This window comes from Schistocerca serialis, chromosome 7 (genome assembly GCF_023864345.2).
Source record: "Schistocerca serialis cubense isolate TAMUIC-IGC-003099 chromosome 7, iqSchSeri2.2, whole genome shotgun sequence".
Classification (NCBI taxonomy): Eukaryota; Metazoa; Arthropoda; class Insecta; order Orthoptera; family Acrididae; genus Schistocerca; species Schistocerca serialis.
This window is the reverse complement of record NC_064644.1, coordinates 200,071,738-200,093,650: the sequence shown is the minus strand read 5'-3', so window position 1 is coordinate 200,093,650 and position 21,913 is coordinate 200,071,738.

The following is a 21,913-nucleotide window of genomic DNA, read 5'->3' as shown; positions in this document are numbered from 1 at the left end:
TGAAACAGAAGATATCAGGCGAATGGAGTGGCCTGCCTTTTCTCCAGACCAAAACTCCATCGAGCACGTCTGCGATGCTCTCGGCCGACGTATCGCTGCACGTATTTAAGCCCCTAGGACACTTCAGGAGCTGAGACAGGCGCTGGCAAGAATGGGAGGCTATATCCCAGCAGCTGGTCGACTACCTGATCCAGAGTATGCCAACCCGTTGTGCGGCCTGTGTACGTGTGCATATCCCATATTGATGTCGGGGTACATGCGCAGGAAACAGTGGCGATTTGTGGCACATGTATTTCAGGACGGTACTGCCAACTCACCACCAATACCGTGGACTTAGATATCTGTTTCGTGTGTGTTCGCTACATGCCTATGCTATCAGCGCCAGTTTTGTGTAGTGCCACGTTGTGTGGCACCACATTCTACAATTATCCTTAATTTATAAGCATGAGTGTAGTCTTCTTATCCGCCACACTTTGCGAATACTCGACTCCATGCAGAGCCCACGGGAAATCAATATTTTATTGAAAGGGCACCCATTAAAGGTCTTAATTTTGTCGTATGATATCGAGAACTTGCACCCATTTAAACACAGAATCAGGACTTATTAAGTTTTTCTGAAATGCTTTAAAATGAACATAAACAGTCTCGACTGCAAAAAAAACCTTTATTTTTTGCCATATTTATTTCTGTGGTTACCGGTTTCGGTCAGTTACTGACCATCTCCACACCTCATACCATGTTGATAAGCGGTGGCGGTGAACGGAGCAGGCGTTACTGCTCAACTAGGAAAAACCGCTTCTCTACACGAGAAATGTTCTCAGAAATTTATTGAAATAGTTACTCGCTTTCGTCCCGAGACAGGTGCTAGTACTCGTAAGACCTGCAGGTCGCGTGCTGTAGTATAAGCGGCACGGTTTGTTGTTCTCGGCCTGCCTCTAGTGACGTCACGACCTGAGTCCTACGCACAGGCGCAGGAGCGAGAGCGTTAGCAGTTTACGGTGCCGTCTGCGGTTGGAAATTTCGTTGGAGACTCGTAAACCGTCATACATTGTACATTTTACGCATATTACGTTACAGCTGTAAAGGAGCGGAGAAAGGGAAATGGATTATAAGCACTTCAAGCGCTATCAGTGCGACTTAGCTAGAAGTTTGCTTCACTTTCGAGTTACTGTGAAACACATAATCTTGGAACTTGGTCTTAACGACAAAAATATTATTTTTATATCACGAGGCAAAGGAAAATAAACATTCGAAAAAATTGAAGAGGAAACACACATCACTACACATAAATTTGCTTTCATTTGGAAAATTTAAGTATCTTGTGTTATTTCCTTAAATGAGAACATGTTTTTGAAATGATTTCTCTCACGTCTTTACCACAGGTGCATGTTTATGAAAAGCGATAATAGTCAAAGGTATTCCCAGGAACTGTTTGAACACATAGCTATGATATGTGCTGCTTAGAAACACACATCCAAAGTCATCAGATATGACTGTTGGAAACGATTTGCGTCTTTCAACGAATCAGATAATTGCTTTTGGGCACATCTATCCAGATTGAGTGTGTATTAATTAATCTGTTTATCCTACTTGCAGTGAAATCAGCACTAACAAGAAGTGCTTTACATTTCTCGCACCCACTTACTACTCTTAATAAACTGCGAAATACATAACCTCCACTCTTAACTCACATACAGATGTTTCTACGTTACTTGAATGTTCATGAACGTGCTCTAAATTCCTAATAGAGACTTGTTCATGAGGTGTTTCTACAGAACTCAGTGTCAAGTCTTTCGCACAAAAGTCCGCATACAACGCAGGTCTCATTTTTAGCACATTCATTATTTTCGTTTTGTTTCATTGTCGAAGACCTGCGAAACTGACACACCATAACATGCACCACACATTTCTCTGTAGTGACCAAACCCACTCCCTTGAAAGTGACCTAATAACAAATGTTGGCGGCCCACAACAGTGTAGGGAATGTATTCAGTTAAATGAGTGACTGTAGTTGTCGCATGTAGCGACGAACAAAGTGTATCACATGTTAATTTTCCAGTATGTTTAGACAGAGGAACAGGTGGTGATAAGTTTTTCCAGTCGACTATCAACTTGGCGAAGCTTCTTAAGAACTAATACCGGCATCATCAACACTGTGTATTTGCTTCTTGGAACGACGATTTTGTTTCAGTAGAATTTTGTTTCAGCACACAGAGACATGTAGGATGGTTGTCCAGGAAGCAAAGAATGAACAAATTTCCATTACTTCACGTGTATGGTCATAATTTTTTGTCATCAGACTACCACTTTCAGTCTATAATGACTATCTTCAAATCTGTTTTATAAAAAGATGGTCATTATAAATCGAGACCGGTAGTCTGATGACAAAAAGTTTTGACGATAGACGTGAAGTAAAGGAAATATATTCTATATTCTGGTCACTGTTGAATTCGCGACTATGTCGCAGCTTGTGAAAGAATGAACAGCATACAGTGCCAACTTGGGAATTCTCCCAAACTGTTAGCACAGAACTACCTGCTCTTCTATTTTATCTTTAGGAATTATGTGATTCTCGGCGAAAGGCGTAACACAAACTACAAAATTCTTCTTAGGTTTGAAAACTGCTTAACCTGAGTGTTTGCATCTTCAGGAAATGAAAGTATTGAAATATTTTCCTCATTGTTCGTCTTTTAATTTGCAGTACAACATGGGATACAGAAAGTACGCCCCGTTCCGAACACCTAAAACAAGTATCAGAAAACATGTTACAGAAGATTAAACAAAAATTGTGCTTACCCAGTATCTTTGTCAGTTTGAGGACTGTTTCCTAATATGAAGACACAGCAGTCTTGAAACAAATTCACCTCAAGGAAAGTTCAGCTACTGGAGATGGTTCCCACCCTGTTCCTAAAGCCTCTCTGACTGCATGAATCCCGCAGGCACACAGCGTGACGTCACAGGGACTACTTGTCTGTTGTCGCGGGCTCTGTATCGTGAAGCTATGCTCCGCTTCCCGGGGCAGCAGTGAAGTCAGTGAATAGCAATCTGATGCTAGCCCGTATTGACGTTTCCCGCGTCACAGACGTCACCCGTATTGAGCTCCAGTAACGTATGTTAAAAAATAGGAGAGATCCTCGATCCACTGATATGTTTCTGTTTTCATTCTGCCTTGTGTTTTTCGCTCAGTGGCACTATGAAAGGCGGCAGGTAGTTGTGAGTAATCCTGTACATCCGTATTTGTCCAGAGGCAGGTATTGCCCTCCGGCTGTCAGTGCGTCGTCAAGACAGGGACCGCCCTGCCGAGCTACCGGCCGGTCGCCAGCCGGAGCATCTGTCCGCCGGAGCAATATCTGGCAGCGCGACCCCAGACAGGGCCGGGCCAAATTAGATTTGAGCCGGGAGGGCGCGGGGAGACGGCTATTAGAGGCACTTCACCCCGTGATGAGAGGCTGGGGCCGGCCCCAGAAGAAGACGAAGAAGAAGGAGGAGGAGCAGAAGAAAGAGGAGCAGAAAGGAGGAGGGCGGCAGCGGCCGGAGGAAGCAGTCGAGAGGCAGGAGGACGAGGGGTGAGAATGGCGTCCAGAAGATTTGTTATGACACGCGGCCTGCTCGGGGGGGAGCGACACACGCGACGTCTGGAGTGCCGATGCTCTATTCCAGGGGGCGCCGAAGTCTTCGGGGCAGTTCCCTCTCAGCCCGCTGCTCTCTAGCTGGCTTCCCTGTAGTGTGAACGTATCTGTGTCTACTGCTTGTAGCAGAGGTCCCACTGTGTAGACAATAATAACCAAATGCCGTCCTTCCCTTTGAAATGATGAACTCTTATGAGATTAGAAACAGATCTTACTTTGCAGTATCGGGTGATCAAAAAGTCAGCATAAATTTGAAAACTGAATAATTCACGGAATAATGTAGATAGAGAGGCACAAATTGACACACATGCTTGGAATGACATGAGGTTTTATTAGAACCAAAAATATACAAAAGTTCAAGAAATGTCCGACAGATGGCGCTTCATCTGATCAGAATAGCAATAATTAGCATAACAAAGTAAGACAAAGCAAAGATGATGTTCTTTACAGGAAATGCTCAATATGTCCACCATCATTCCTCAACAATAGCTGTAGTCGAGAAATAATGTTGTGAACAGCACTGTAAAGCATGTCCGGAGTAATGGTGAAGCATTGTCTTTCAGCATTCCTAGAGGTGTCGGTCGATCACGATACACTTGCGACTTCAGGTAACCCCAAAGCCAATAATCGCACTGACTGAGGTCTGGGGACCTGGGAGACCAAGCATGACGAAAGTGGTGGCTGAGCAGACGATCATCACCAAACGATGCGCGCGAGAGATCTTTCACGCGTCTAGCAGTATGGGGTAGAGCGCCATCCTGCATAAACATCGTACGTTCCAGCAGGTGTTTATCAGGCTGGGGATGATGCGATTCTGTAACATAACGGTGTACCTCTCACCCGTCACGGTAGCAGTTACAAAACCAGAATCTCGCATTTCCTCGAAGAAAAAAGGGCCCGATAACGGTAGATGTGGTAAATCCAACCCATACCGGTACTTTCTCGTCATGCAATGGAGTGTCTACGACAGTTCTAGGATTTTCAGTAGCCCAAATTCTGCATTTGGGGGCGTTGACAGACCCTCGGAGCGTGAAATGAGCTTCGCCGGTTCACAACATGTTTCTCAAACAATCGTCATCTTCCACCATCTTTTGAAACGCCCACACCGCAAATGCCCTCCGCTTCACTAAATCGCCAGGTAACAGTTCATGATGCCGATGGATTTTGTACGGATGGTATCGGAGGGTACGCCTCAGTCCAACCAAACAGTAGTGTATGGAATGCCGGTGCGATGTGCGAGTGCACAAGCGCTGGGTTTCCTGTGCATAGACGAACCCGCTATGGTCTCCATTTCTTCCTCACCTGTCTCAGCTGCATTACGCCTTGTGCTCGGTTGGCCACTACGGGGTCTATCGTCTAAACAACCCGTGGCTTCGAACTTCAAAATCATTCTCGTCACAGCTGCATTTGTCAATGGACCTTTACCACTTCGAATCCCTTTCCTATGGCGATAGGATCGTAACGTTGAACTAGCACATTCCCCATTCTGATAATACAGCTTCACTAAAAGCACCTTTTCAGGTAACGTCAACATGCTGCGTGCTGGCGCAACTGATTCTCTCTCTCATTACAGCTCCTTTTATACACTGACGTTTTGCTGTCCAGCGCCATCTGTCGGACATTTTGTGAACTTTGTTTTTTTTTTTGTTCTAATAAAACCCCATCTCATTCCAAGCATGTGTGTCAATTTTTACCTCTCTGTCTGCATTATTCCGTGGTTTATTAAGTTTTCAAATTTATACTGAGTTTTTGATCACCCGGTATATTTTATGCAATCTGTACTCCAGATAGATGAATTAAAACTAGTGTTGATAGTGTGCGAAGATTAATTAACTAGAACGATGTAATTGCCGACTGCCCAGTTTTAGTATAAAGTACCGACCGCCGTACACCGTGTGGTGGGTTCCCGAGTGTGTATGTTGCTGTAGATTAAATACGTAGCATTTTTATTATTAAAGGAAATACATATTCCGTATGAATTCAAGGTCATTGAGAACATCTCTTTTTAATAACACAGTTTAGATCGCTTGATATACGGGCTGTTCTCGAAATAACTCGACATTTTATGTTGTCGGATAAATACTCACTCGATAGAGACACTGTGAAAGACGAGATCTTCACAATTTCATGAGCAGCGTTGAGTCGCATTGCGCGCAAGTGCCAGTGACAGAGCACGCCTCTCTCGACATGTTGAACTGTGCAGTTCCACAGATGCCTGCCGGCCGGGGTGGCCGAGCGGTTCTAGGCGCTACAGTCTGGAGTCGCGTGACCGCTACGGTCGCAGGTTCGAATCCTGCCTCGGGCATGGATGTGTGTGATGTCCTTAGGTTAGTTGATTAGATTAGATTAATACTTGTTCCATAGATCATGAATACGACACTTCGTAATGATGTGGAACGTGTCAGGTTAATAAAAGATGTCTGCACAAGATATTACATTACACAAAATATTGCATGACACTAATGTTTAAGTTGGTTTTTTCCCCCTCCCTTAATTTATATCTAAAAATTCAGCCAATGAGTAGAAGGAGTTGTCATCTAGAAATTCTTTTAATTTATTTTTAAATGTTGGTTGGCTATCTGTCAGGCTTTTGATGCTGTTTGGTAGGTGACCAAAGACTTTTGTGGCAGCATATTTTACCCCTTTCTGTGCCAATGTCAGATTTAACCCTGCATAGTGAAGATCATCCTTTCTCCTGGTGTTATAGCTATGCACATTGCTATTGCTTTTGAACTGGGTTGGCTTATTAACAACAAATTTCATAAGTGAATATATATACTGTGAAGTTAATGTGAGGATCCCTAGATCCTTAAATAGATGTCTGCAGGATGACTGTGGGTGGGCACCAGCAATTATTCTGATTACACGTTTTTGAGCAATGAATACTTTTCTACTCAACGATGAATTACCCCAGAATATGATGCCATACGAAAGCAGTGAATGAAAGTAGGCATAGTAAGCTAATTTACTGAGATTCTTATCACTAAAATTTGCAATAACCCTAATAGCATACGTACCTGAACTCAGACGTTTCAGCAGACCATCAATGTGTTGCTTCCAGTTTAACCTCTCATCAATGGACACACCTAAAAATTTTGAAAATTCTACCTTAGCTACAGACTTCTGTTCAAAGTCTATATTTACACTCCTGGAAATTGAAATAAGAACACCGTGAATTCATTGTCCCAGGAAGGGGAAACTTTATTGACACATTCCTGGGGTCAGATACATCACATGATCACACTGACAGAACCACAGGCACATAGACACAGGCAACAGAGCATGCACAATGTCGGCACTAGTACAGTGTATATCCACCTTTCGCAGCAATGCAGGCTGCTATTCTCCCATGGAGACGATCGTAGAGATGCTGGATGTAGTCCTGTGGAACGGCTTGCCATGCCATTTCCACCTGGCGCCTCAGTTGGACCAGCGTTAGTGCTGGACGTGCAGACCGCGTGAGACGACGCTTCATCCAGTCCCAAACATGCTCAATGGGGGACAGATCCGGAGATCTTGCTGGCCAGGGTAGTTGACTTACACCTTCTAGAGCACGTTGGGTGGCACGGGATACATGCGGACGTGCATTGTCCTGTTGGAACAGCAAGTTCCCTTGCCGGTCTAGGAATGGTAGAACGATGGGTTCGATGACGGTTTGGATGTACCGTGCACTATTCAGTGTCCCCTCGACGATCACCAGTGGTGTACGGCCAGTGTAGGAGATCGCTCCCCACACCATGATGCCGGGTGTTGGCCCTGTGTGCCTCGGTCGTATGCAGTCCTGATTGTGGCGCTCACCTGCACGGCGCCAAACACGCATACGACCATCATTGGCACCAAGGCAGAAGCGACTCTCATCGCTGAAGACGACACGTCTCCATTCGTCCCTCCATTCACGCCTGTCGCGACACCACTGGAGGCGGGCTGTACGATGTTGGGGCGTGGTGAGCGGAAGACGGCCTAACGGTGTGCGGGACCGTAGCCTAGCTTCATGGAGACGGTTGCGAATGGTCCTCGCCGATACCCCAGGAGCAACAGTGTCCCTAATTTGCTGGGAAGTGGCGGTGCGGTCCCCTACGGCACTGCGTAGGATCCTACGGTCTTGGCGTGCATCCGTGCGTCGCTGCGGTCCGGTCCCAGGTCGACGGGCACGTGCACCTTCCGCCGACCACTGGCGACAACATCGATGTACTGTGGAGACCTCACGCCCCACGTGTTGAGCAATTCGGCGGTACGTCCACCCGGCCTCCCGCATGCCCACTATACGCCCTCGCTCAAAGTCCGTCAACTGCACATACGGTTCACGTCCACGCTGTCGCGGCATGCTACCAGTGTTAAAGACTGCGATGGAGCTCCGTATGCCACGGCAAACTGGCTGACACTGACGGCGGTGGTGCACAAATGCTGCGCAGCTAGCGCCATTCGACGGCCAACACCGCGGTTCCTGGTGTGTCCGCTGTGCCGTGCGTGTGATCATTGCTTGTACAGCCCTCTCGCAGTGTCCGGAGCAAGTATGGTGGGTCTGACACACCGGTGTCAATGTGTTCTTTTTTCCATTTCCAGGAGTGTTTTACTGGAGTTGTGCCATTTACTGTATGGAACTGTATATACTGTGTTTTATCAAAATTTAAAGAGAGTCAATTTACTGAGAACCACTTAATAATTTTGTGAAAAACATCATTTACAATTACGTCACTTAGTTCTTGGTTTTCGGATGTTATTACTATACTTGTATCATCAGCAAAAATAACTAACTTTGCATCTTCATCAATGTGGAATGGTAAGTCATTAATGTATATCAAGAACAGTAAAGGACCTAAGACCGAACCCTGTGCGACCCCGTACCTGATAGCCCCCCAGTTTGAGGAATCAGCTGTTGTTTTAACATTACATGAACCACTTATTTCAACTTTCTGCATTCTTCCAGTTAAGTATGAATTAAACTATTTGTGCACTGCCCCCCTCAAACCGTAATGATTTAGCTTATCTAAAAGAATTCTATGATTTACACAATCAAAGGCCTTTGAGAGATCACAAAAAATACCAATGCGTGATGTCCAGTTATTCAGAGCATTTAATATTTGATCAGTGAAAGCGTGTATGGCATTTTGTGTTGAAAAGCCTTTCTGAAAACCAAACTGACATTTTGTTAGTACTTTATTTTTACAAATATGGGAGGCTACTCTTGAATACATTACTTTCTCAAAAATTTTTGATAGAGCTGTCAGAAGAGAGATTGGGCGGTAGTTGTTGACATCCGACGTATCCCCCTTTTTATGCAATGGTTTTACAATGGCATATTTCAGTCTGTTGGGGGAAACACCCTGCTCCAAAGAGCTATTACATACATGGCTGAGAATCCTACTTATCTGTGGGGAACAAGCTTTAAGTACCTTGCTGGAAATGCCATCAATTCCGTAAGAGCTTTTACTTTTCAGTGAGTTTATTATTTTACTGATTTCAGACGGAGAGGTTGGTGGAAATACAGTTGTTTTAAACTGCACAGGTATGGCCTCTTCTATTAGTAGCGTTGCCTCTTCTAGTGAAGATCTAGATCCTATTTTCTCCACAACATTTAAAAAATGATTATTGAAAATATTTTCAATTTCTGATTGTTTGTTAGTACACTTGTCATTCAGTTTTATGGCACTAAAGTCTTCCTGTGCTCTTGGTTGCCCTGTTTCCCTTTCAATAATATTCCAAATTGCTTTAATTTTGATATCAGCACAATAGTTTTTATAATATTGAACAATTTCGGGGTCAGTACTCCCTCTTGCTGTTAGATACAGTTCTCTTTTACAGTTGCAAGATATTCTTATTCCTTTAGTTAGCCAAGGTTTTTCATATGTTTTCTTGGAATTACGTTTAACTATTTTCTTGGGAAAACAATTTTCAAATACCCTTAAAAATGTATCGTGAAATAAGTTATATTTCAAGTTTGCATCGGGTTCCTTATACACTTCATCCCAGTCTAGCTGCTGTAGGCTTTCCCTAAAGTTTGCAATATTTATATTGTTAATTGAACGCACTACTTTGAAATTCTGATTTGATATACTGCATGGAGCTATGTCATGTACTGTAACTAGCTGTGCACCTTGATCTGAAAACCATTCTCAACAGGATAAGCATTTATGTCCTTAAACTTATCTTGGTATATCAATGTCCTGCTGTTCTTTGTTATCCGAGTAAGAAAATCAATGACAGAGCTCAAATTGAAAGAACTAAGTAATACTACAAGGTCATTCTTCCTATTACACTCTTTCAGGGAATCAACATTGAAATCCCCACAAATGATAATTTGCTTCCCCCTGTCTGACAGATAGCACAACAAAGCATCCAAGTTTTCTAGAAATAGCTGGAAATTCCCTGAGTGGGACCTATACACTGTTACAATTATGAAAGTGCCATCATTTAGTTTTAGTTCAGTGGCACATGCTTCCATATGTTGCTCTTCACAAAATTATTAGTTTCTAAATTTTTTACACTGTGGAAGCTTTTGACATATATGGCAACTCCTCCTCTCATCATATTTAAAAAAGAGTTTCCACCATGAGTTGTTCTAGGGGACTGATGACCTAAGAAGTTAAGTCCCATAGTGCTCAGAGCCATTCTTGAACAGATGCCTACCGATGCCATTTTCCAGCAGGATGGCACCAACTTCCCGCACTATCATGGGGATGTTACCACATTTCTCCATGTGACGTTTCCAGTGCGTTGAATTCGAGGGGGCGGTCCCACCCCGTGACTGCCCGGTAGGGCCCATAACACCTGTTATCCTTGTGAACTAGGGCGAGAAGTGAAGTACCACTCTGACATCTCTCGAGCTTCAGATCATGGTCACACCGAACTGAAGCAACAAGCTTAAAAATGTTTGCGATTCTGTGCAATGTTGGACAAATAAAGTTATAAACCCCAATATGTACTGAAATAGGCTGAAATAGAAACAAATGTTTTTGTACACTCTCGACCTGGATACTCTTTATCTGTAACGTCGTTCATTATACTGCAGTCATGAGATCAAAATTTAGAACATTTTAATGAGGTGACTAGATACAGCTGTCAGGAATCTGAAGAATTGCATGTTTGCTATCACTTTTGCAAATGGACTATTATCTCCTGGTTTTGGTCGTATCGAGCACCTTCATAGGAAGAAAAAAAGCTGTGCGTTAGGTGGATATGCTATTCAACTTCCCATTGGAAACAACCAGAGTCATAAAATATTTTCTGAACCACTTATTGTAAGTAGGCTGTTTAGGTTTTTATGTTGGTAATGCCACGTAGTGCTCTGTATGAAAATCACTGACTGCGCTGTGTGCAGCCTGTGGCTGGTTGGACTTATTGTTGGAATATGCGCTGGTGTACTGTTGGGCTGTTGGATGTGAACAGCGCGTAGTCTTGGGCGGTTGGAGGTGAGCCGCCAGCAGTGGTGGATGTGGGGAGAGAGACGCCAGAGTTTTGAGCGGATGATCTGGACGTGTGTCCGTTCGGAAAGGAAAATTTGTTTAATTGGGTATCACATAATGACTTTTGAACGCTATTAAGGTAAATATATTGTTTGTTCTCTATCAAAATCTTTCATTTGCTAACTATGCCTATCAGTAGTTAGTGCCTTCGGTAGTTAGAATTTTTTATTTATCTGGCAGTATTGGCGCTCGTTGTATTGCAGTAGTTCGAGTAACGAAGATTTCTGTCAGGCAAGTGATTCATGAAAGCTATAGGTTATTGTTAGTCAGGGCCAGTCTTTTGTAGGTATTATTGAAAGTCAGATTGCCCTTGCGCTAAAAATATTGTGTGTCAGTTTAGTGATGATCAGAATAAGTAAAGGAAAACTGTCTGAGTACGTTGTGTATTACTCAGCTATTTCTGTAACAAATAACGTAAGAGTTTTTCCAGCACTGTCATTCATAATTTTTCAAAGGGGACGTTTCAATACGAAAGGCCATGATTTCGACACCAGCACAAGATTGATTCAAAAACTAAAACTAAAAGCCGGCCGCGGTGGTCTCGCGGTTCTAGGCGCGCAGTCCGGAACCGTGCGACTGCTACGGTCGCAGGTTCGAATCCTGCCTCGGACATGGATGTGTGTGATGTTCTTAGGTTAGTTAGGTTTAAGTAGTTCTAAGTTCTAGGGGACTTGTGACCACAGCAGTTGAGTCCCATAGGGCTCAGAGCCATTTGAACCATTTTTAAAACTAAAACTCCTCCCGAATAGCAGGCCATGACGGCCCAAAGATACTGACCGGCCGCCTTGTCATCCTCATCTCATATGCATCACTCTATGCGGATATATGCGGATATAGAGGGGCATGTGGTCAGCACACCGTTTTCCAGCCGCTTTCCCAGTTTCCGAGACTGGAGCCGCTACTTCTCAATCAAGTAGCTCCCCAGTCTGTCTCAAAATGGCTGAGTGCACCCCACTTGCCAACAGTGTTGCCGGCCGTTGTGGCCGTGAGGTTCTAGGCGCTTCAGTCTGGAACCGCATGACCGCTCCGGTCGCAGTTTCGAATCCTGCCTCGGGCATGGATGTGTGTGATGTCCTTAGGTTAGTTAGGTTTAATTAGTTCTAAGTTCTAGGCGACTGATGACCTCAGAAGTTAAGTCGCATTGTGCTCAGAGCCATAGCCAGCCAACAGCGTTTGCCAGACCAGATGGTCACCCATCCAAGTGCTAGCCCAGCCCGACAGCGCTTAACTTTGCTGATCTGATGGGAACCCGTGTTACCACTGCGGCAAGGCCATTGGCCACAAAATTGCTTTCAGCTCGATTAAACAGAACGATCCTTGGCGTAGTAACACGAGTGCATCTATTTGATGTATATTTGTCCATTTGCCGAAGTGTAGCAGCAGCCGCTGATTGGAGTAGACAGCCCACCAGCAGCAAAAGTAGTTTCTTTTTTATACAGAGGCTTTACTGAGTGTTTTCACGTGCTTCTGCGAAGAAATGAATTGTATCTGTGTGGTTTACTGTGGTGACTAGTGTATAGTAATTCATTTTAAGCCTCTTCGTAGCTTTTGGTGCACCTGCATTGAGTGACCTGACATTGTAGTTCAGCATCACACCGGCGTAAGATCTACTCTCCCCTAATTTCAGTATGAAACTATCAACAGTTAAGTACAGAGCTTGCATAGTCAGTGTAGTGGCAGCCGCAGCGATTGATAGCCATTCCAGCAACAACAGTAGTAGTTTCCGTTTACACACAAGATTTAGCTTGGTTCTCAATTTCAGGTGCTTCTGCGTCGAAGTGAATTGCATCTGTGTGTTTTACTGTCTTGACTGGGATAGACTAACTTATTCTAATTTTTTGCTTAAATTTTAGTACATCTGCATTATGTGATCTTACTTTGGAATGTAGTAAAAACCAGAGGTAGCGTTACAGCAGAACATAGATTGCACCCAGCGAATATTTGGATTAGATTTAGATTAATTGCGGTATAATTGAAAATTATTAAAGACTAACAGCGACTGCGTCTGTTGTGTATTGATGTAGAAGGAATCGGCCACTGTCCGTAAACAGCTGGAAGCTGCGATGGCCATGATCGACAGGCTTTAGGCCGCGGTGGCGTTGTGGCGTCTGACACGAATGCTGTGGCATCCCTGGAGACTATAGTGTAGCACTGGATCTCTGCCGGCGTCCCAGCCGGTTGACACGTACATGATGGTGACTGGTGAACGGTGGTAAAGTCACGAATCTCTGGACGGAAGGAGAAAGGGGGTGCTGTTCAAACGCGTCTCCCCTAAGCTTTAAAACAGGTTTTACATATTGCGCACTGGTGAAAATACATTTGAGACAGCAAGGGGCACATCATCTCTTGGGATTGGAAATGATATCTCAGAAAGGTCCGAACAGGTGCTGTGGGTGGCATTGGTTTCATATAGAACTCCAATGTTAGGCAAGCGATAGGGTCCCTTTTTGGAAAATAGCGGACAGGTGGGGAAAAAGAGCCTGTGTCCATTCTTATTCTTTGCCAGGGGTCACGTCGAGACATAGAAGAGGCTCTGTCCGCTGCGATTGAGAACACCTGGATGCACCAGGCTGCCAGTCGTAGCTCATGTCGGCACGAATGATGCTTGCCGCCAGGGTCAGAGGCGATACTTGGTTCCTACAGGCTGTGGGGTGCTTTGGTCAAACAGCTAGCCCCACTCGCGGGCTGGAAGCAGAGCTAGTTCTGAAGCTTCGTTACCGGAAGCGTCCGCGGTCCTCTGGTTTTGAACGGCGTTGGAGACTCAAACTAGAGGCTCAGAAGATTATCTAGGATGCGAATTTATCGACTTCCGCTGTCTAGTGAAGAATTGTGGTCCCCGCCCCCCACCTCTTACGAGGTGGATTATGCGTGCATTACGCGCAGAAAATTGTCACTATAGAGCGCGTGGCACGCATGTGCGAGTCTTTTTAGGAAGAAGAATCCCTCCACAGGTCCAGTGAGATACATTCTGACTTCAGACTAAATAACATTAATTACTGAAAGTAGGATTCATTATGGCAGGTTATACAAAGAAAATGTTAGTTAACTGGAAATGAAGTGAGCATATGGCATCGTTGCCCAGAAGGTCCCATCCGGGGAAGTTCGGCCGCCAAGTGCAAGTCGTATTTAAATCAACACCACATTGGGCGACTTACTCGCCAGTGATGAGGATGAAATGATGATGAAGACAACACTATACCCAGTCCCGGATCTTAGAATATGTTCAACCCGGCCGGGAACCGAACCCGGTTTCGCTTGCATGGGAGACGAGCACTTTACCACCCAGATAATCAGACGGTCATTAGTTGACTACAGGAGCGCTATGGAAAAGTTCCAGATCTAGAGTCGCTTATAAACAGTAACCATGGCCATATAGTACTGGTAACAACCAGGTCTCCAACCAGATGTTTATAGCAATGAAACACTGAAATTCTATTGGAAAGCACGTCGCAAAGATCGGGTGAACGCAGTTGGTGGAATTGTGTTTATAGCCGTAAAAATATACGACAGTGTCTAGTGAGGTTACCACAGATTTCGAATGCGAAATAATTTGGTGATGATCAGCGTTAAAGGTGTGTCAAACATAATCATAGTTACAGACCAATTGCACGTGAGTAGGAGCTATAGACTGAGAGACATAAGTGATTAGGACGGGTAGAATGGACAGCGAATAGTGTGATATTGCTTTAAGCACCTTATCCTAAAATTACCTTGATCACTTAATCAGAGAACCGACTCGTACATATAAGATCTTACACCTCCTACAATTAGATCCGAACTTGTTGACTCACCGTAGAGCAGAGAATCAGTGATAATATGGCCGTTACAGCCTCCATGAATACAGCTGTAAATAGGAACACAAAGAAAGGCAAGTTGATTTTCCTGCTATTAGCAAGAGCGACAAGAAAAAGGTTTCAGATTATTTTAACGGCTACCGTAAAATTTCATCTGCAACATCGACAATGTTGAGTATTAACGGTCAAAGTTCAAGGATATTGTGCAACATGATTTAGACAGGCATGTGCCGGGCAGAGTTGTAAGGAATGGATGGAAAAGATTCGCCGTGGTTTGACAGCTGTGTCAGGAAGCTGCTACGAAAGGAAAGAGAGCTTCACTCCAGATTTAAATATAGTAAAACCCCCCAAGACAAACAAAAACTGAACGAAGCCAAAAGTAGCCTAAGGAGCCTCAAACAGATTCTGAACTCCATCTACTGATTTGGCAGAAATCCCCCTCCGGCCAAACAGATTTAGGTTTCTCGCTATTTCCCTAAATCGCTCCAGGGAAATGGCGGGATGGTTTTTTTTGATAAGGGCACGGCCGATTTCTTTCCGTACCCTTTCGTAATCCGCAACTGTGCTTCGTCGATAATGAATACTTTGTTGATGGGACGCTGAACTCCCATCTCTTCCTTCTCTCTAAGAAGTTTTGGTCTCACGATAAAGCAGTAAACGGATCAAAGTCGTATGTCCAGACATTCTGCGGCTACAATGACAACGAAACGGAGAATGACTCGGAGTAGGCCGAAATACTAAACGTCTCTTACCAAAACCGTTTCACCAAGAAAGATCGTATGGCAGTTGCTCCTTTAATTCGTCATACGAATGTCAGAATGACAGATATCGAAATAAGTTATGGGATAGAAAAACGATTGGAATCGGTCAGCAGAGGAAAGCCTGGATCTGTCGGGATACCAATACGATTCTACATAATATATGCGAAAGAATATGCTCTTCTTCCAGGTACATTACCGTAAGTTGCTGGACGAGCGAAACGTTCCTAATAATTAGAAAAAAAACCACAGGTCTTTCTTGTTTCCAGGAAGGGTCGTCGTAAAGACGCAGACACTTACACCTCTGATATCGGTCTCTTGTAGTTGTTAGGAAAGTTCGTGCTCGCGTATTGCGACATTTCTAGGGACCGAATAGATCCTTTGTCGGAACGATCGTCTGTAACAATCTCGCTCATTTTGTCCACAAGACCCAGAAAGCAGTAGATACGGGGGCCAGATAGATGCTTTGTTCCTTGAAGACGTTCCATACAGTTTCGCAATTTCGCCTAATGAACAAAATACCAATGTACGAAATATCAGAGACGAAATATCAGGCAAGCCGTATAATTAGATTGAGGAGTTTATAGCAAACAGAACGCAGGATGTCATTCTCAACGGTGATAAATCTTCAGAGGTGGAAATAGGACTACTACTTTCCACTATACATGTAAATGACCTAGTGGATAATGTCGGAGGTTGGGTGAGGATGTTCGTTGATGGTGCTGTTGTACACTGGAAGCTCTCAACGCTGGAGAATTGTAGCGAAATGCAGACAGACGTGCAGAGGTTTCCTGCTTGGTGCAGGAAATGGCAATTGGCCCTCAACGTAAGCAAATGTGACGTATTGTGCACGAATAGGCAAAAAGACCTATGATCGTACATAACACCATTGAAAGCAGCTACATCCGTAAAATATGTAAGAGTATGAGAACGGAGTGATTTAAAATGAAACGGCCACATAAAACTTACAAAATCCTCGTTTGACAAATACTTGAATGTTGCTCATCAGTCTCGGATCCGTACCATATAGGAGTATTAAAGGAAATAAAAAAAATCCAAAGAATTGCAGCGCGTATCGTAACAGGTTCATTTAGCAAGCGCGAAAGCATCACAGGAATGCTCAGCCAACTACAGTGACATACAATGCAAGATAGGCTTTCTGGGTCCCGCTGTCGTACACTGTTGTAGTCCCGAAAGCGTACTGTCCTAGCAGCGTCAACCAATGTATTGCTTCCCCTACGAAGTAAGATCATGAATGGAAAATTAGAGCGATTCAAACTCACACGGAGGCGAACCATTGAGAGTGGAACGTGGAAAGGGGGATGTGACAGCGGTACACAGAGTACTCTCCACCACACACCTTAAGGGGGCTCGCAGGGTATAGGTATAGATGCAGTTACACCAGATGCAGTTTCTTCCGGACGACATTTGGAGAGGGTAGTTTACAGATTTTATTATAAGGTGCATTGTGATATCATTTTGTTTGGTGTGGTCAGTGATAATGTTAATTACAAGTTGGACTTCCTTTGTAAACCACAAGTAATGTTTGCTGTGCATGCTTGACAGGAATATTAACCGTTGAAGTAATTGTCTTAATGTTCTTTCTTGCCATTTCTCTTCGAGAGACTTAATTTTTCCATCATCCGCAGTTATTTTGGCCAATGGACTCATATGTAGCTTATGTGGTGTTGTTTTCTTTTCTGGCTGAAGCGACTGCCGTCAGTGTCCGCACATGTAATAATGTAAATATATTGAAATGTGCAAATTAATATCTTCATCGCCATTACCGGCAGTATCGTAAGCATATGGACGCCCTGCTATTCCAATAAGCTTAATTGCACGGTGCAGTCCTCCACTAGAATCCCCATGCAGCAACAAAGCTGTTTTACTTGTCTTTTTTGAAGTTATTTTTTAACTTTCTCCTTCATAAAGGTAAATAAAGCGGGCAAGATTTTCCCCTCAGATCCCTATCTTCACCTACCTACTCTTTTTAGTAACTTTTCATATTCTGAACGTCCAGTTAATTTTGTAGGCTCTTTGTAGATGGGTGTATATTGTTCTTCAGTGAATATTTAATGAATTAAAAAATAACCGTAAATTGATTTGCTCGAGGTCCTAACCTAACAGAACATTTTTGCTGACAATTCACTGTGATGTACGCTCCTCTCGGGCTGCTTCCGTGACAAAAAGAGGGTTCGTGACGGCGGGCTTTGCATGAAGGAGAGGAGTTACGAGCTCCTGCTGCGAACCTGACTGATTCAGTGGGCTCCAGCTCAGACAGTATCTAACGAGATGTGAAGCGGCACCCATTGTGTTCGGAGCCGCGCTGCGGACGGTGAATTTACATCTGCGTTCCTGCTGCGCAGTTCATACATAAGAGCGTGACTGTAGCAGATTTGAGAGGATGCTGGAGGGGCAGGGAGAATAACACGTGTTCGCCTCAAAGACAACCTTCGTTTACTCACTTCTTGAACAAAGTCAGCCTTTTATCGATACTTCGTGTGAAACGTTAACATGGAAGCACCGTGTTGGCTCCATGTAGCGTTAATGCTGTTGGTGATTGCCTTTCAGTAGTGCAGCAATCATTGTTCTTTCCTCTTTTTTATGTGTTAGTTATGTTGACGTGAGAAATAGATCACTGTTACCACTATCTGTACCCTCCGTCGCGGCTGCATTCGCGAATGGCGCGTAGGAAGAATTAGTATTAGCTTTACTCGTAATTTCTATGATATTCCCATCGTGGTTGCTTCGCGAGACGTATTTGGAACGAACCAATATGTTTACCGACTCTTCTCGAAACTTACGCCCTCAATATTTCAACAGTAAACTTCTCAGTGAGACAGGACGCCTCTTTTGGGCCGTCTGGAGTTTGTTGAGCATATCCGTAACGCTATGCACCCAGTAAACGATCCCATGCCGAAACGCTCGGTTCTCCGTTGGATCTTGTCTATTTCTTCTTTTAAAACACTCTCATTAGAGGTCCAGCCTGATGAGCAGTACTGAAGAATCGGTCGAATGAATGTTTCGTTAGCCACTTTCTTCGTCGATGAATTACATTTCCTTAAGTTTCTTCCATTAAATCTCACCCTGGTATTTGTGGATCTTATGATTCGTTTTATGTGGTCATTCCACTTTAGATCATTCTGGAAGGTTATTGCTGCATGTTTTACGGCATTTAATGTTTCCAGTGATTTTTAACCAACAGATTATTCGAAAAGTAGGGGCTTTCTTCGTCCGTTTATAACCTACACTTTTTATGTTCAGAGTCAACTTTTATTTCCCGCATCAATTATCGAAGCTCTGCACGTCTTTCTGTAATTCCATACAGTCCTCTGCCGTTGCTGTCTTTCTAAACACAAGTGCATCGTCCGAGAACAATTTGATGTTGCATCCGACGTTATCTACTATATCATTACTATAAATATATATTGTAAAAAGTAACGACAATATCAAACTTCATCAGGATACTCCTGAAATTACCTCCGTATCTGTTAATATTGATGTTTCTAAAGATATTTAGCGTCTCTAGCAAAGAGCCAGGATTTAATATCCATTTTTCAAACACAAGAAATATGTTCCCATAATTCGAGTACCAACATCAAGGAACAATAACTGAGAGTGCAATATTTTATATGTATTATGTTCGCCAACAGAGAAAAGGGATCATAAAGACATACAAACTACAACTGAGAGTGCAAAATCCGATATCCAGTATGCTTGCGCTATCCATGCAGCATTGGAAAAATTCATGAGTCTCCAGTGCATTCACGGTTGTCAGTTAATTACACGTCAGTGTGTTGTGAACTGCTTTCCATTATCGGTACTGATTTGTGGATTGGAATCTTGGAGAGTGAAAGTTTCATCAATTAATTAACTGAAGGTGTTTGAAATCTAGATTTACTGCCGCATCCTGAAGATCCAGTGAGTGGATCACGAGACCTATGCCGGCAAATATTTGAGTCATAAGAATCTTCAAAAGCAGGGAAAAGGCTTATCTCAGTCACATCTGCCGAAGCGAGAAATAAAAGTTCATGCAACTCATCGTTGAAGGAAACATATAAAGTACACACTGACCTGATATAGAAAAATGCAGTGCTCCCAGAATTTCCGAGAGGACTTGACATCACAGATGTTACCACATGTATCAAAATAGCTTTCTGTAAGAAGACGGCCCTGAGTAAATATGAGTAAAACATCACGTTGTTTTTTCATGATTTTCGGGTTGACCAATCTGAGGAATACATCGAGTTTTGTATTTCGTCTTTTCGTTGTTTGTGGGAGAGACTGAGGGATACAGCACTTGTTAGAAGATGTTAATGTCATGTTACGGCCTCCGGATTTCATTTTGTCGACCTAGGTTCCAATATAAACCATTTTCTAGCAGTTTATCTCGCTTGGCATCTCCCATCACCTAACGTCCGTGGATGATTCCAAGGAACTCACTGATACAATAGCGTGTTACTGTCTAGCACGTGGGCTAATAGACCGCAGACTTTTATGTAGAGTGGAGGAGGAGATGCAGCAACCTCTCTATTCAGTATTCATTGTACGTAGACTGACATGTCCTCAACAAAAAATTAATATGGGCCAAGTTCCGAAGATCAATCACCTTATTCCGGTTGTCGAATGGAGCGTCACAGAAGATTGTTTACTTCTCTTATTTTTTCTCTTTTTTTTATATACAGAGGCTGCAGTGAGATTCTGACGCGGTTTGTCACACATGAAGAGAATCGTACATACAGTGAATAACAATAATAAAAATTGCAACAGTATTTTGTCTGGGAAGTTGTTAGTTGCAAATTACCAGGAGTTATATGGGAGTGGGAAAGGCAATAGCAACAGTATATTACAAGGAATCACCTCAGAAAATGACGGAAATGATTTGGGGAAACATGTAAGAACCATATCGGAATGATTAACGAAGATGGTTTTCTTACCAAAACAGTATTTCCTAATTTCTGTTAATTGTTGTACACTACAGTAATAATGATCACAGTAATTTTGCCTCCCTTTAACCTAGAAAATAATTGTTTAGATAATGATGAATATTACTTATCACTGTTATTACAAAGAATATTTATCGGGACTGAAACTGTGGAGTATGTAAGGTAGCTGCATTACAAGGTGTCACACTAAAATAATACGTAGTTACTTGCTTTGCTTGTCAGTGGTTCATATCGCTGCAGCAACAACCTCTATCCAAATTTCGCAACTCTCTGAGAGACGGGCAGGCATGCTGCCTGCAAAATCCTACTGCCCGGCTCTGGAAAGTTCGTGGTACTGCGTGCTGCGAGACCGCAGTGGTGGGCCGAGTCTCCGCGCGCCGTGGTACAGTGCTGTGTTACCGTGCTTACCAAAGTGATTGGATATCGGGCCCTATCACAGCGTAGCTTGGTAGGTCGACTATAAATACTCGCCACTCAGCCCCTAGCAGCAGGGATGATGAATGTTTAAAATTAGGTGGACTGATGTAACGAATGAGATGTTCTGCGCCGAATCGAGGAGGAAAGGAATATGTGGAAAACACTGACAAGCGGAAGGGGCTAGATGATAGGGCAATTGTCAAGACGTCAGGGAATAGCTTCCATGATACTAGAGGGAGCTGTAGAGACTCAGTTTTCACAGTAGCAAATGGGAAGTCGCAGAAAACAAAATGGAAACAGACGTCGATGCTATGGCCTTGACATCCATTGATGTTAGTGTGTATAGTGTTCTGCTAGGATAAAAATGTGTGTATGATGTGTGTGGTGTGTGCGGTGACTAGGAGTGAGAAATGAAAGAACAGTGTCGCACTAATTTCTTACACGCCGGCCACGTCCTTCCGCTGTCTAACGCAATCGCTCTGTAGCGAGCCAAGCACATTGCCAGGTGTTGGGCTGTGGTACAGAGAACTTCATCAACCTCCATACGGAAACCTTGTTGAATAAAGAATTTCGTTGTTAATTAAGCCCTCTTGATTACGTGATCGCATGGGTGCCGGTAGAGAGCAATGTCCTGCATACGCCATACTGGGCTTTGAACTACGTCTTGACATTCAGTCGTGTTCAACCCCCTCACACCATTACAGTACAGACTGTGAGCTATTACTCGTTTCATTTGCGACACTTTTTATTCATATGCAAGACAGAAAATTGAGGACCTGTAAGATGATCAGTTTAACTTTGGGAATGGTGAGGCAGCAGAGGGGCAGTTCTGGCGTTGCGGTTGATAATGGAAGCAAGACTAAAGAAAAATCAAGACTCGACCTGGAAAAAGCGTTCGAGAATTTG